The sequence below is a fragment of the Phalacrocorax aristotelis genome, chromosome 12 (assembly GCF_949628215.1).
Source record: "Phalacrocorax aristotelis chromosome 12, bGulAri2.1, whole genome shotgun sequence".
In the NCBI taxonomy this organism is placed as follows: domain Eukaryota; kingdom Metazoa; phylum Chordata; class Aves; order Suliformes; family Phalacrocoracidae; genus Phalacrocorax; species Phalacrocorax aristotelis.
In genome coordinates this window covers 8,977,871-8,991,037 of record NC_134287.1, presented here as the reverse complement: position 1 = coordinate 8,991,037, position 13,167 = coordinate 8,977,871, and the positions used below count along the sequence as shown (strand labels likewise).

The 13,167-nt window shown below is 43.3% G+C and overlaps 1 protein-coding gene across 4 annotated transcripts in view; it reads right to left on the bottom strand.

The window, feature by feature from the left end:
• CNNM2 (cyclin and CBS domain divalent metal cation transport mediator 2) overlaps positions 1–13,167 on the bottom strand; it is a 122,832-nt gene that overhangs the window by 59,856 nt on the left and 49,809 nt on the right. The window lies entirely within an intron of this gene.

Here is a 13,167-nt window from a genome sequence, read left to right as displayed (position 1 = left end):
ATCATAAAAAAAAAAAAAAGACATCTGACCTTAAAGTAAGGACATGTTACAAGGCATCTTGTTTCCCTTCTGCTCCACAGTTCAAGTAGATCAAGATTTTAGCAGACACCTTGCGAATTGTTAAAATTTGAGATTAATGCTTCATACTGTTTGAAAGCTGGGATTTCAGATGCTTTCAGAGACTATAAAGCAGGGGTTTCTGGCTTCAGCAGTTCATAAGGCATCAGCCACCATAATCAGGTTGGACTTCAGACAGGGAAATAAAGGTATGTAACTTAATTCCTATTAAGAACCCCAGGAAATGAAACTCCACCTTCCTCGAGCTAAAGAAACGCTAATACAACTTTTTCAATAGAAAAGCTGGTTCTCTGTCGTAGATGCACAGTATTTGCTTCCAGCCTGGGTGGCATAAATAAAAACCTTGATCTTTAAAACAACTGGCAAACCCTCTGGCTGTGGTTTCACATTTAGCAGCAGGGACAGCCAGGCTGAGCAGCCCTCCCTTGTCCCCGTCTCCTGGGCCTGTTTCCATCCCAACACTGCCATTTGATCATGCTGGTTCAATGATAACACAAACCACATCTGCTTAAAGAACAAGATAACCACAGTTTACTCCTGATTTCTCCTTGTGTTATAAAATAGTGTTAAGTGTTTGGGTTCTTTAAAAATAGATACAATTTGTACCCAACTAGAGAGAATGTAGACTTGAATTTACATGCAAAAGATGACAGCATTTAAATGATACAGTTTGAAAAATTTTGTCACAAAATTACAAAACCAGTTATTAAAATAACTTGTTTTAACTACATCAGATAAATAGTTTTAAATTATTAAGTTCACCTCGACATGATTTGCATTTTAAAAATGTTCCATCAAAGAGGAGGTTTTGTCTGCAGGGAAGGAAGTGAACTTGTCTGAAGTATATGATAATCAACTCTTGGAACTAACAGATGCTATCATCTCAGTCCTGCTCTTTTATTCATGGATGGGCTTATTTTACTTTTTTTACCCCGCTTTTTCAATTCCCATCTTAATTTCATTTGATCATTAAAATTCAGAAATTGAAATAGCCTCTCTCTATTCTTTTATGTACCCACCTACGATGTTACAGTCATCAAGAGTTGCTTTACCACTTCAGACAATTTCTGTTTCCGAGCATTCAGCCAGTGACCTCTACAAATTCAGTGGATGACTAAAACTTCAGCAGGATATGCGGACTAATATTTACTGAGCACAGGTCTCACTAAGACAGCTACTGTTTGAAAACCAAAAATCCTACTTAAGTACAACATGAAAGATTTCATTTTTTTAATAATAGATATTTATGCAGCCTGCTCTGAATGCAACACAAACATTCTTTAAGAAAAAGTGCTTTCTACAGAAAAAATATCCATCAGAACAGTACCACAGGCAGGCAGCCAGCCACAGACTTGGCATATATCTCGGCAGAGGTCAGCAACCCTGACACTGCTGCATGTAGGTAAAGCTCCTTAGTTTGATCCCTCTACTCTAGAAAATATGCCAGGTTTTTGCATAATTCCCCCTTCTCTCCCAAGTATGCTGCCCTCATTCTCACTCCCTTGGTTAATTTTGCATCAGCTTCCAGGAGAAACAATGGTGAAACACCAGTGGGCTGAAACACAGCTCACCGCAATCACTTCTCCAATGTGCCCAGAAATTAGCAGCTGACAAAATATTCAGATCTGGCACCAAATCCTTTGATGAGAGCAATCTTCTAAGGCACAAGGGAAATCATAAAGTTGTCCAGGATGCTCCTCTAAGGCTTGTAACAGCTATCTCCTTGGAACTGAGAAATCCAAGTTCAAACACATCATCTTAGTTTTTTGGGAGGGGTTGCTTTTACACCCACCTATCATAATTTTGACTGCAGTGCCCCAATGGGTAATTCACCAGAAGCTTCTCCAAAACACTATCACCGCACAGAGCAGAGCACGAGTTATATCTCACTGGAAGACTTATTCTTCTTTAATAAAGAAAAAAACTACTTGCTCCTCAAAGCCTGGGTGATTTAGGCTATGCAAGGTGGAAGACCACAATAACACCTGCACTGAATTGATTTTTAACTTAAAAACCTTAACTTTCATGTAAACATATTTAATGTACATGCAAGATCATGTACCACATGTGTGCATACACACACAGATGGATACATCTACTGGACGCACGCAGTGGTTGATATGATTTGGCATCCATCTGGATTGAGACAAATCAAAGGTTAAAAACCAAAACAATACAAAACCCCAAACGTGTCTCATTCAATTCTGCTGCAGAGGGGATATTAGGCACGGCTACCCAAAGACTGACGTAGACACCCACAGGCAACTTCCAAAAGAGAACGGAGGTAATGTGCAAAGGTGATGCGAAGAAGGCTGTACTGGTTTACAACACACTGATAACATTTGACTTCGAGTGAGAAATGAGAGATGGCATTCAACACCCTCAGTCTTCTCTTTAGCAGAGGTTTCAGGGAATGGGGCAGATGTTTACTTCTCTGACTGCTCAGAAAAGGCTGGGTTCCTCTGGTGAAAAGGACGGACAGAAAAGGTTCAATTTTAGCCTTGCCCGTCTTGAAACTGTGTTTAATACCTGGTCTGTTAGCCCCTACTCTTAAGACTGAAATGAAGAGTCTTGGTGGGGCCAAAAGGTGGCAGAGCATTCCATAAATATGATGGCAATGGGGCAATACCCAATACTGAGCTATGGTACTGACCCTTGGGAGATTTTCAGGGTCTTTTTGTTGAAAATATATTTTTTTTTCCTGCATCAAGAGGGACAGTCACTACAAATCAGAGCACTGAACTTTTCCACAACGCCAGAGAAGCTCTGACTGGGAAGAGCCCTTCCCTGTCCTGGAGGGTCCGGCAGCACACAGAGCAGTGTTCCCAGCAGCCAGGCAGCTTGCAGGAAGCGCGGCTCTGGCTATAAAGACTGGAATGTGTAATTCCATGAGCTTTTTTGGAAATGAAGTGGGGGGTGGATATCAGTCATAGTTAAAATTCCCAAACAGATGAGCTCTGCAGGATTAAAGTGACTCAAAGCTGGGTTCATACATGCAAACGTTATAAAAAGAAATTAAGAGGGGATGTTCCAGCAACTGGAACGAAGAGCAGGAGTCAGGAGGTCCTAGCCTTGTCCCCACCTTACAGCCAGTTCATCATCATCCTGGGCAAGTCTCCTCTTCTCCAGACCCATGTTATTCTGTCTATTCAATGCACCAATACCAACTGAACTTAGTACAGAACTTCACTGAACATCATTCGCAAGCTTGGTGAAGTACCAGAAAACAGGAAAGCCTGAAGTCTACACAGGTTCTTGCAAGCTTATAGCCTATCCAAGGGATATTTGTACTTGGCTAACGAATGAACAGTGTCACACCTAGCACAAGTTGCCATCTCCACTGGAATATTTAGCACTAGGACTCTCTCCTGATGGATGTGGCACCAATCAGATCAGTTATACCTCAGGGTCATTCATAATAGAAGAGGAAAGTTAGTACAAGCAGTGCTTCTTTTGCTGTTGAAATATATTAATCTTCTAGGTGTACTGATTTCAGTCAGGCCAGCGAGCTTCTCCCCCATGACAAATGCACTCAGTTTCTCTTTCCCTTTTTAAGGATTTTAAACATACAAGACAGACCACAGAAACATATTCTGATTAACAAGGATTTTATTACAGGGAAGTAGGAAGGTTAAACCCAAGCACTGTTCTAGTCAATTAAATACTATTATTAGTGATGCTCAGACACTAAGTTCTTTAAAGGTTCAACTGCATAAGGTACAGACCAAAGGAGGGAGTCACTCAGCACCTCACAGGAACATAGAACAGCTTACAAAACTGTGGCCATGAAGACCTGCAAATGGGTTAGAGAAAGCTGTATCCCCACCGGAATCACCATTCATTTTAATCAGCTGAGCACTGTAATAAGATTAGAGGTGATTGGGTTGAGTAGTGGGATTAAACCCATCCACTAATCCCTAGACTTTACTATTCACAGCTCAAATGCGTTAGCCCTTCACAGCAGGATGGGCTTCATCCTCCTCCTGAAAGATGCAACAGGCAGAAGTGATGTAAGATATTTGGTATAGGAAAGTGATCTTTAACAGCGTTAAACGAATGCCATTGATTCCTCTGCAGAGCATGTGTCACCGCTCAGCGGCCCAGCTGGGCTGTTTCCTAGCAAATGGCCCCATCCTACCAGAAGACTGCCCAGGATGACAGTGAGTTTTTGCCTCCAACCTGTCAAAACTAACCAACACAGGCTGTTATTGAGAGGGGAAGCTGTCCATACAAGAAAATTACAAAAGCTGTCAGGAACAAGTCGTGGGTATGCTCTTATGCAGGTTTTTTTGGCCCAAACATTTAAAGATTCCTTGAAGGATAAGGGTAAAAACAAAAACCAGGGAAGCATTCAGGAAAATTTGCTGCAGTTGCTGAAGAAAGAGGTGACAAAGTACCATCTACAGTAGCAAGCTATCCAGAATAATTCTGTATACCAAAACGTGAAGAACCAGTAAGAAGGCATCTATGTCGGAATGTAGAAATATTTTACAAACATAAGAACTTGTTTGTGAGATGGGGAAGAAGAGTGAATGGTTACATGATCAGTGAACCAGCAAAAGTGATGAGTCAAAATAGCGACCAAGAACACCTTCAGGCTGTTCCTCTAAGCCCTTATGAAGATCCCTTCAGGTTACTTCACAAACCTATTTATGCCAACATATATCACCCCCCTGCCCCCAGCCCTTTCCTGAACAGGAAAGGTTTAGCATCTTTTTGGGATGCCATCCTAGCACATATTTTCTGTAGGCAATCGCCTGCTTTCTATTCCCTCTCTAATGAGCCACTACTTATCAGACTATGGGCTCATTTCCATGGTCATCTTGTGTACTGAATTTTCTCCAATTATAAACATTCACTGTATTTTCAAAATATCAGAGACCCTCAGACTACCTGGAGCAGAAGAATCAGGCAGGATCCCTCAGAAGAGTTATTATTATTTTTGTAACTAGACTGGCAGAAAAAAAATATTAAGTCTGAAGATTTAGAGAAATAAAGCTGATTTAAAAAAATTCTACCTCTCTAACATGATCTAAAAGATCTCTAGAGGGACAGTTGCATATACCAGCATTCTGCATTGCCCAATTTCCTTAATTTTCTTGGAACACTGTGCTCCTTTTTTGGCCTGAACTGCAGAGTCCTGAGAAGGCTAAGAAGACAAGCTACTAGCAGAACAGGTATGAAACACATTTCCAAGAAACCCACTTAGTCTGCTGTTGACCTTTCAACAACAAAATCCTTTCTTAATGCAGTTTCATTTGGCTGGTGGATTGAGTGGTTGACCACCGACCAAGGGCCTTTCTAAGGACATCAAAGTGTAAATTTCAGAAACTAGCAGAGCTCTTGCCTCTGCATGAGTCACCAAGGCTGAAGGAGGCAGTTTGGGGCTGTTTTGTGCTCGGAAGACTGGGAAACCAGGGCCTCTAACACAGTTATTGCTGAGGCATATCCGAAAATGCAATTAGCATGCAGGCTTTTTCCCTTAAGACAAGAGTTCATCTTAAGTGTTAAAGGTGCCTCCAATATTGCACTTACTGAAAGCTCAGAGAAAGAACAAGAGACACTGAGTATAAGCACCTTCCCCCAAAGCCATGTAAGACAGGTTCAGAATTCAGCTGCAAAGATTGCCTCCCATTTTCTGGATGTTTCTCATGTATCAGTGCCTTTACTTCAGCCTGTAAGGCACAGACCAGGACAAAATGGCTGGATTATACAGCCTTTTCACATTACGGTTTTCAGGGTATAATTAGGGACAAGGTTCATAGAGCATGAGGACTGCAGGACTGAAGTTCAAGTCTCTGCATCAGCACCTTCTCCTGCAGCACACTCTCCTATTCCCTTAACAGGGAAGCAAGCACATGCTTATGCTGTTCCTTCAGAGGCCAGCCAAACCCAGCCCTGGGCACAGCCACAGAGCCCACCACATCCAGAGAAGGGCACAGACCACTCAAATGTATGTTCTTGCACACAGCAAGCCTAATGAGGGAGGAATTAAAAATATTATATGTTATAATGTTGTAAAGTTAGAGACTGTCGGGACAGCTACTCAACACCAGAGAAATGGAAACTGCTAACCTTGAAGTACAAGGTGCTGTTCACATAATTATTTATTCCAGGGAGGTTGATGATGTCAGTTTCATTTGGATATTCACCAGATGAAGCCTTGAGCACAATGCTCTCCACTTCACATCCCACAGTTGCTGCTGAGGGCCCTCTATGCCTTTTCAAGACACTTCTAAACTCTCATTCAAATGCATATTGTGAAGGTAAAAATATCAGTAAAGCACATAAGCCCTGGCCTATCATTCCAGCCCATCTTTCCCTGAATGCAAAATCTCAGCACCAGAAATCTGTCACTCCAGAGAGTGCCATGTCTCTCTTACAGGACAAGGGGTCCAGATTTGGCACCCAATACGTCTGAGCACAAGAGGATCACAAAGCAGCCAGCCTGGATCTCATGGTTTCAGTAGGTTCTTCAGATCCTCAGCATTTTCACTCTCTGATCAGCACTAAGTCAATGGTGAGTGGGATTATTTATTTATGCTAACTTTTCAAATTACATCTAACATTTAAAAATTCCTTTCCTTTTCAGCTAGTCTTGACGTATGTCGCTACCTGTGTTATCTCCTGTATCTCATTCAGACCAAACAGTGATTTGTTGCTTGAATGACAAAAAATAAATGGCACTTAATAAAATAGCGGACCCCTGACAGCGAGGACAAATCCTGTTTTGCAGTTTGGAAACTGCAGCACTGAAACCAGGTAACTAATTCCAGTCCAGAATGCTCAAGATTCAGGAGTCCACTCCAACCTTTCTCAGCTAACTGTCACAATGCTATAGAAAGCAAGTAGCTGGAAACGAACAGACAACTGGCATTTAAAACAAACAAAATGCAAACAACTCTTCAATAAAGTGACTCTAATGTCACTGGTAGAGCAGCCTCCCTTCCCACAGGCAGCAGGAGGCAAGCTGGGTGGGCACTACTCAGGTTTGCACCCTCTGGGACATGGCAGCACTCCCAAGCCATGAGTCCTCTTTCCCTCCCCTCCAGAAGGGATTTGGCAGACTGGGAACACCTGCATTCAGTGGCTTGCAGGCCCAGGCCAGCCAGCCACAAACCTTAAGGCAACAGGAAGCACAGAAATTTCCTTCCACCCCTCTCCCCCTGTAACACTGGTTTTATTTCTCTTTCAGCCCTCCCTCCCTGAAAGCTGCACACCGATCAAACCAGAGCAGGAGCTGTGGTTTGCAGCCACAGCTTAGAGTCGATTAATACAGGAGCAAGGGAAAGAAGTTTTTGGCCACTAGTTCTGTGCCAGCACATGCCTGATGGCTAGCTGCATTGTCACCAAGGCATCAGGAAAGAGGAGCGAGCAGCCTCCCAGGACAGCCCAGCTGCTCTCACTATGCTTTCCTCATCTCCCAAGGTGTCCTGTGCTCCTGTAGCACCAGTAAGATAACTCGCAGATGACGTAGCTCTTTTGGACTTCTCCCCTGCAGCACCACACAGCCTTGCTTACCTGCTGGATCAGAGCTGCACTGGGCAGGGAGGAGGTGACAGGGGTGTCACAGATCAGGAATGGGGGGGGTGGGGATACCCACCTAGCTGTTATGTGAGAACATGATGTAGAGTGAATCAGAGCACTGTGATTGCCAGACCTGCCCATCGCGCTAACTGCAGGCCAGAAGAGAGAAGATAAAGTCCTCATCCCCAAAACTTACCAATTTCTATACAATATGGAGAGAGAAAAGGTGGTGGGAGGAGGAAGAAACAGCAAAAGTAATAGGAGAAACACAACCAGCAAACTTGTAGTCAGTGCCAGTTCTGGACACTTCAAATTCATTGATTACTAAGCAAAAGTATATGAGGTTTCAGCTTGTTAATCACCACAGTTACAGCTTCAAAGAACGTGTTTTTCTGCCTGTCACACTGTTATCAGTACTGTGTAGCACAAAGACATGAGCAGAAATCAAGATGTAGAAAGGGACCAGTTAACAAGACAGAAGCAAGGCAACAGCCAACTGGAAAACAAACAGGAGTATACTAAAGAATACTCCTATTCTCTGGTTAGAGAATAGAAAATACAAGGGAAGTGGAAGGTGTAGGAAGAGTTAGGCAGGAAAGAAATGGGAGCAAGAATCCCAGAAGGGAAAGGCTGCAAAAAGCAATCTGATATTAACAGCAGAACTCAAGAACAGCTGCTGTAGCTCCTGCAGGCAGGCTTCTGCTCACAAGTTCATTACTTATCCTGAGCTTATTCGGCAGAAGTGAGGCAGAGCCACAACCCCAGCACAGTTACAGACAGCAGAGCAAATCCAAATTTATTTCAGGGGGCCACTAAATCTGCTAGAGATATTTTTTTTCCTTCCCCAAGATGAGCTAGCACTGAGGTCAGATCCTCCCCCCCCAAAGTCAACAAGCTCCAGCAAGCCTGTGTCCTCCCCCTCGAAAAGAGTTCCTCTCTACAGAGGAGGGGAGTAAATGGACAAGGCACGCATTCATCTCAGCCTACTTCTAACCTACTTCTCCTGGAAATGGAATGACCAGAATGAGCAGTTTGGTAATAGTCCAACCAATATTTTTTTGCAAAGCTAGTCACTAAGCCAGTCTGCTCTGGCCATCTTTCAAGCCTAGTATTCTCACCAAAACATCATGCGTGCAAGGTTCAAGGCACAGTGAGGCCAGGCCAGATGCCACCTCAGATTCAGAGGCTAGTTTGGTAATATATACACAACCCTGCATGCAAAATGAGGAGAGCAGAGGTGCATGCTGGCACTGAAAGGTGTCCCTTGCACTGCATGTTTAGCCCAGACAGGCCATATGCACAGGCATCCCTGCACTGGTGTTTAGGTGGGAAGATTTGCTATGCATCTCACTCCAGCTATCATCAGACTCTGAACAGAACAAGTGAAACCACCTGATGGCTCCATATAAGACACCAGGTTGTCCTGACACCCTCCCTCCTCCCAGCCACAAAAGACTGCAGAGAGGAGCTAAACTGAGCCAGAGGACAGCTGAGCAGAGAGGCAGAAGGCAGCAGCAATTCAGACAGCTTCACAGTTTTGCTTCTACTTTAATTGAAAGCAGTGTCCTCATCTTTGCTTGTCTGCTCTCTCTTCTCACATGATCAATCTTTCTGGCCCTCCACCACCCCTAATTTTTATGAAAACCATTGCTCCAGAAAGCCTCCTCACAGCTATGGTGTCAAATATTACTGCCATCTCCCCAGACTACTAAGATTGTACCCTGGGGAGCCAAGGTAGGTCATTACCCTGCATGCTGTACCTTTACAGCATGAGACTTTGTCCTAGAGTAACCAACCCATGCTGCTGTAATAAACATAGCAAAGGTGCCCTCACCCCTCACAAGTGCCTTTGGCTCCTGACTTCAGCAATCCCTCCAGTATGGCTCTCAGATGCCAGGTAGTGAACCCAGCAGCTGCAGAACAAGTACACGCATCCAATCAGGGGAGCTCTCAATTGCCTGAGAACAACAGGCACCTGGAAAGGTATTACAGTCCAATGCTGCCTCAGAAATAGCTCAAGAGATAACAGAACTTATCTGGTCGAAGGCAAGTTTTCCCACTGAAACATAACCCATCTTGTGCAAGGGCCAAGCATCAGCTTTCCCTTACACGCATCTGAGACCTCTCTGTTCTGCATCCAGTGCCTGTGTTCCTCTGACGCTAAAAGAAGTTTACATACTTAATGTTGCAGTACTGCCAGAGGATGAAATAACATCCCGACAGTGGAATTACTACAAAGAACATACTCAAAATCCTCAGAGAAGGCAAAGGCTGCTCAACCGAGGTCAAAGTACTCTGTGATCACCCACATCATTCAGGAACAATGTTGGAAAAGGTGAGCAATAAAAGCACACTGAGCACAGTATAGTTGTTTTTTTTTTAAAAAAATATATATGCAGACATTCAGAATGGACAGGAATAGACTAATGTTTCTTCAGAGAACCTAGATAAACAGTCAGTGTCAACTTGCATGAGAATGATATTTCCAGATAGAAATATCATTTGGGTTGCCCTGATTATAATATACCCTGGGTAAAAATACACATCAGAAATGGTCAGTGAGAGCTTGCTTTGGTTTCAAAGCTACCAACCACCACTGTGAAAAATGTGGGATAGTGCCAGGCATAGCAAGAGACAAATACACCTGATAGCACCCACAGAAAGTTTATTCCCAGATCTTCAAGACAGGAAGTAGATGAGGGTCCTTTGGAGACTGAAAACAACCATAAATGATTAAACTTGTCAGAACTTAACCCTCACTTTGAAGTTCACCACAAAACCACATGGAGACACAAAGTCTTGGGGGAAAGAGATGAAGGGAAATCATCACCACCACCTGCCTCCAGCCAAGAGACAAGCCCTACAACACCATACTCCCAGTCGCAGACCCTATATGAGGACTGGAAGTTTCCATCAGGCACATGCAAAGAGCACGTCTAAAGCAGAAAACAGGCTACAGTGCAGAAACGACTCAAACCAGGACAGATCTGCAAGCCCCTGCAGCTTATTAGCCTAAGTACAGCAGCAGATTAACACAAGTAGATTGGATGTGCTAGTTTCAGGCCCAAGGCAGTCATGAAAATCTCTGCACTAGGCTCTCCTGTATTTTTGGTTTTCAAGATCAGCCTAAGGAAAGTCGACTCGGCTCTCTCTGTAACCGCTGGTATAAAAATATCCCATCCTCTGTAAAACAATACATAGCTAAACCTTGTTACAGGTTGTGTCATACTCCCTTCAACTATAATCTTATGTCCACAGTCTACATGTTTTAAGACAAGTAGTGAACTCTTCCAGGAAGACAATGAAAAGAAATCATGGCTAAGCAGGGATAAGAATTTTTAAATTAGTGCACACAACTAACACTGATATTGAAAGGCATGGAAAAAAGGAGGGGGAAGGAAATGAGTAAAAAGGGAGATAATACTTATCTTCTTTTCAGGTAAGTGTTAATTTAGTAAGCAGAGGCGGCGAGGAAGAATTCAGCCAGACAGGCCAGGGTGGTCATGTAACTACTGATGGACTGAATCAGTACAACATTGTAAAATAACATTTTTCCCACATTCAGTGGTATCAGCACAGATTAACACTGTAATCTAGCTGTCCAATACAGAAGTGTAAAGAAGCAGGCACAATACAAGCTGCAGGCTGAACCTATCTTGAGCCAAGATAGCTCCGTCACTTTAGATTACCTCCAAATCCTGCCTTCCTAAATGCTTTTCTAAAAGTAGGCCTATTTCTCTGGTGTTTTTAAAATAAAGTATGTTGTAATTACGGTTACAGAAACAACATCTGTGATGCAAAGCATTAAGCCAATCTAACCAGAGCATCATCAGGTAAACTGTGCTCTCGCCCTCTGGACTCTGTAACAGCCCTCCTACCTTCTGAGTTTATTAAGGTGTTAACAAACCTTCTTTATTGTATCTCTGAGAACAGAGAGATACAGTTTTCAGGGGAGATTCCTCACAGGGTGAAAATATGCCTCACTGACAAACAGAAGGGACCAGATTATGAAAAAACACCACCCCTTTAATATCTGCCACTACCTGAGGTCTACAGTGGCAGAGAGAAATTATCTGATGAGGCAAACGTGATACCACTTCCATCGTCCTACTGATCTCATCACATGAGTGTCCTCACCTCCCAGGGCTGTCCAAAACTTCCCTAATTAACCTATTCATTGTTCTGTCATTACTTTTCCCTAATATGTAGCCTGAATCTTCATGGACGACATTTAAACCTTTTACTACCTGCCTTGAAAAATATGTTGACAACCCATTCCTCTGGCACGGTTATTCCAGGGTGCAGTCTGCCATTTAAAACCTCCTCTGCAGTTTCAGGCTCCCATTATACTCTGTTCCTTATTCTGTCCTGGATGCAGTGTTGTTCTGCACTGTCAAGCAAGTTCACAGTACAGCCTAATACAGTGAGAACAAAAAATGAAACCAACAAAAAAAATTTTCAAACAATCAGGTAAGAACAGGGAACAAACTCCTGTGGTCAACTGGTGAGTCACGGTTTTGCTGGTTCCATTTCTCACTGATCAGATGCTCGCAGTGTACCATCAGGATAAACAGTTTGAATGAATAAGCACTTCCAGATTCCTGCTGGCTTCTGCAGGTCTATAAAAGCCAGCACCATGGAAAAAGTAGCAAAGCAAGCATTGCACTCTTGCTCTTCTCAAGCAGAAATGATAAGGAATATGAACTGATAGCAAGGTCAAAACAATCAAGGAGGTAAGTAGCCACGTGCACTGAAACTATGGATGAAAATGTCTTGGCACAGGATACTGTGAGTGACACAAATAGATTAGAACAATAAACTGGATGGATTCAAGGAAAAGTCATCAACTGAAGGCTGCTAAACACAAGTATGCTGCTTCTGCTTCAGGGAAGTCTGCAGCCACAGGTCCTTGGAGGTAAAGAAGGTGTAGTGGGGATGTACTAATATACACACACCCTGCTCTTTTATTCTCAAGACTTCTGTTTTCTGCCGCTTCTAGAAACAGGACATGGGCTGGGCTCCTGGTTTGATTCAGGATGGCTGTTCCACATGCTGGGACCTGGTAACATTGCAGCAGGGCAAACACACAAGATGCATCTTTGACTGGATCCAGCTTCATCCAACCAGCCAGATTTATTAACCTGGTGCTAGCAGCGGCAATGCCGAAGGTGGCAGAGGAGCTGGTCCCAGAGGTACAGAAGAGCACTTGTGCTGCAGGAGTGAGTCAGCTACAGAGCGGGTGGGAACTGCTAGCTCACACTTGGCCATTCTACCAGATCCAAATAAATCACTGCAACCCCCAGGCTCTGCTATCTTCCCCTCCCTTATTACCGCCAGACCCTTCATCCTGTTTTGAGAATCCTTTCTAATAAGGTCGGGAAATGTAATTTCAGTCTATTCTCATGTTAAAAAAAAACAAAAACCAGTTACTCCAAACTCAATGCAGAGTTAATTACAGTCATACCTAACCAGGCTTAAGAAACAGACCATATCCCCACATGAAAATGACAAGCACATGTTCTTAAATCAGGCAGCTGTTAGAAATGTGTTACAACAGGAATC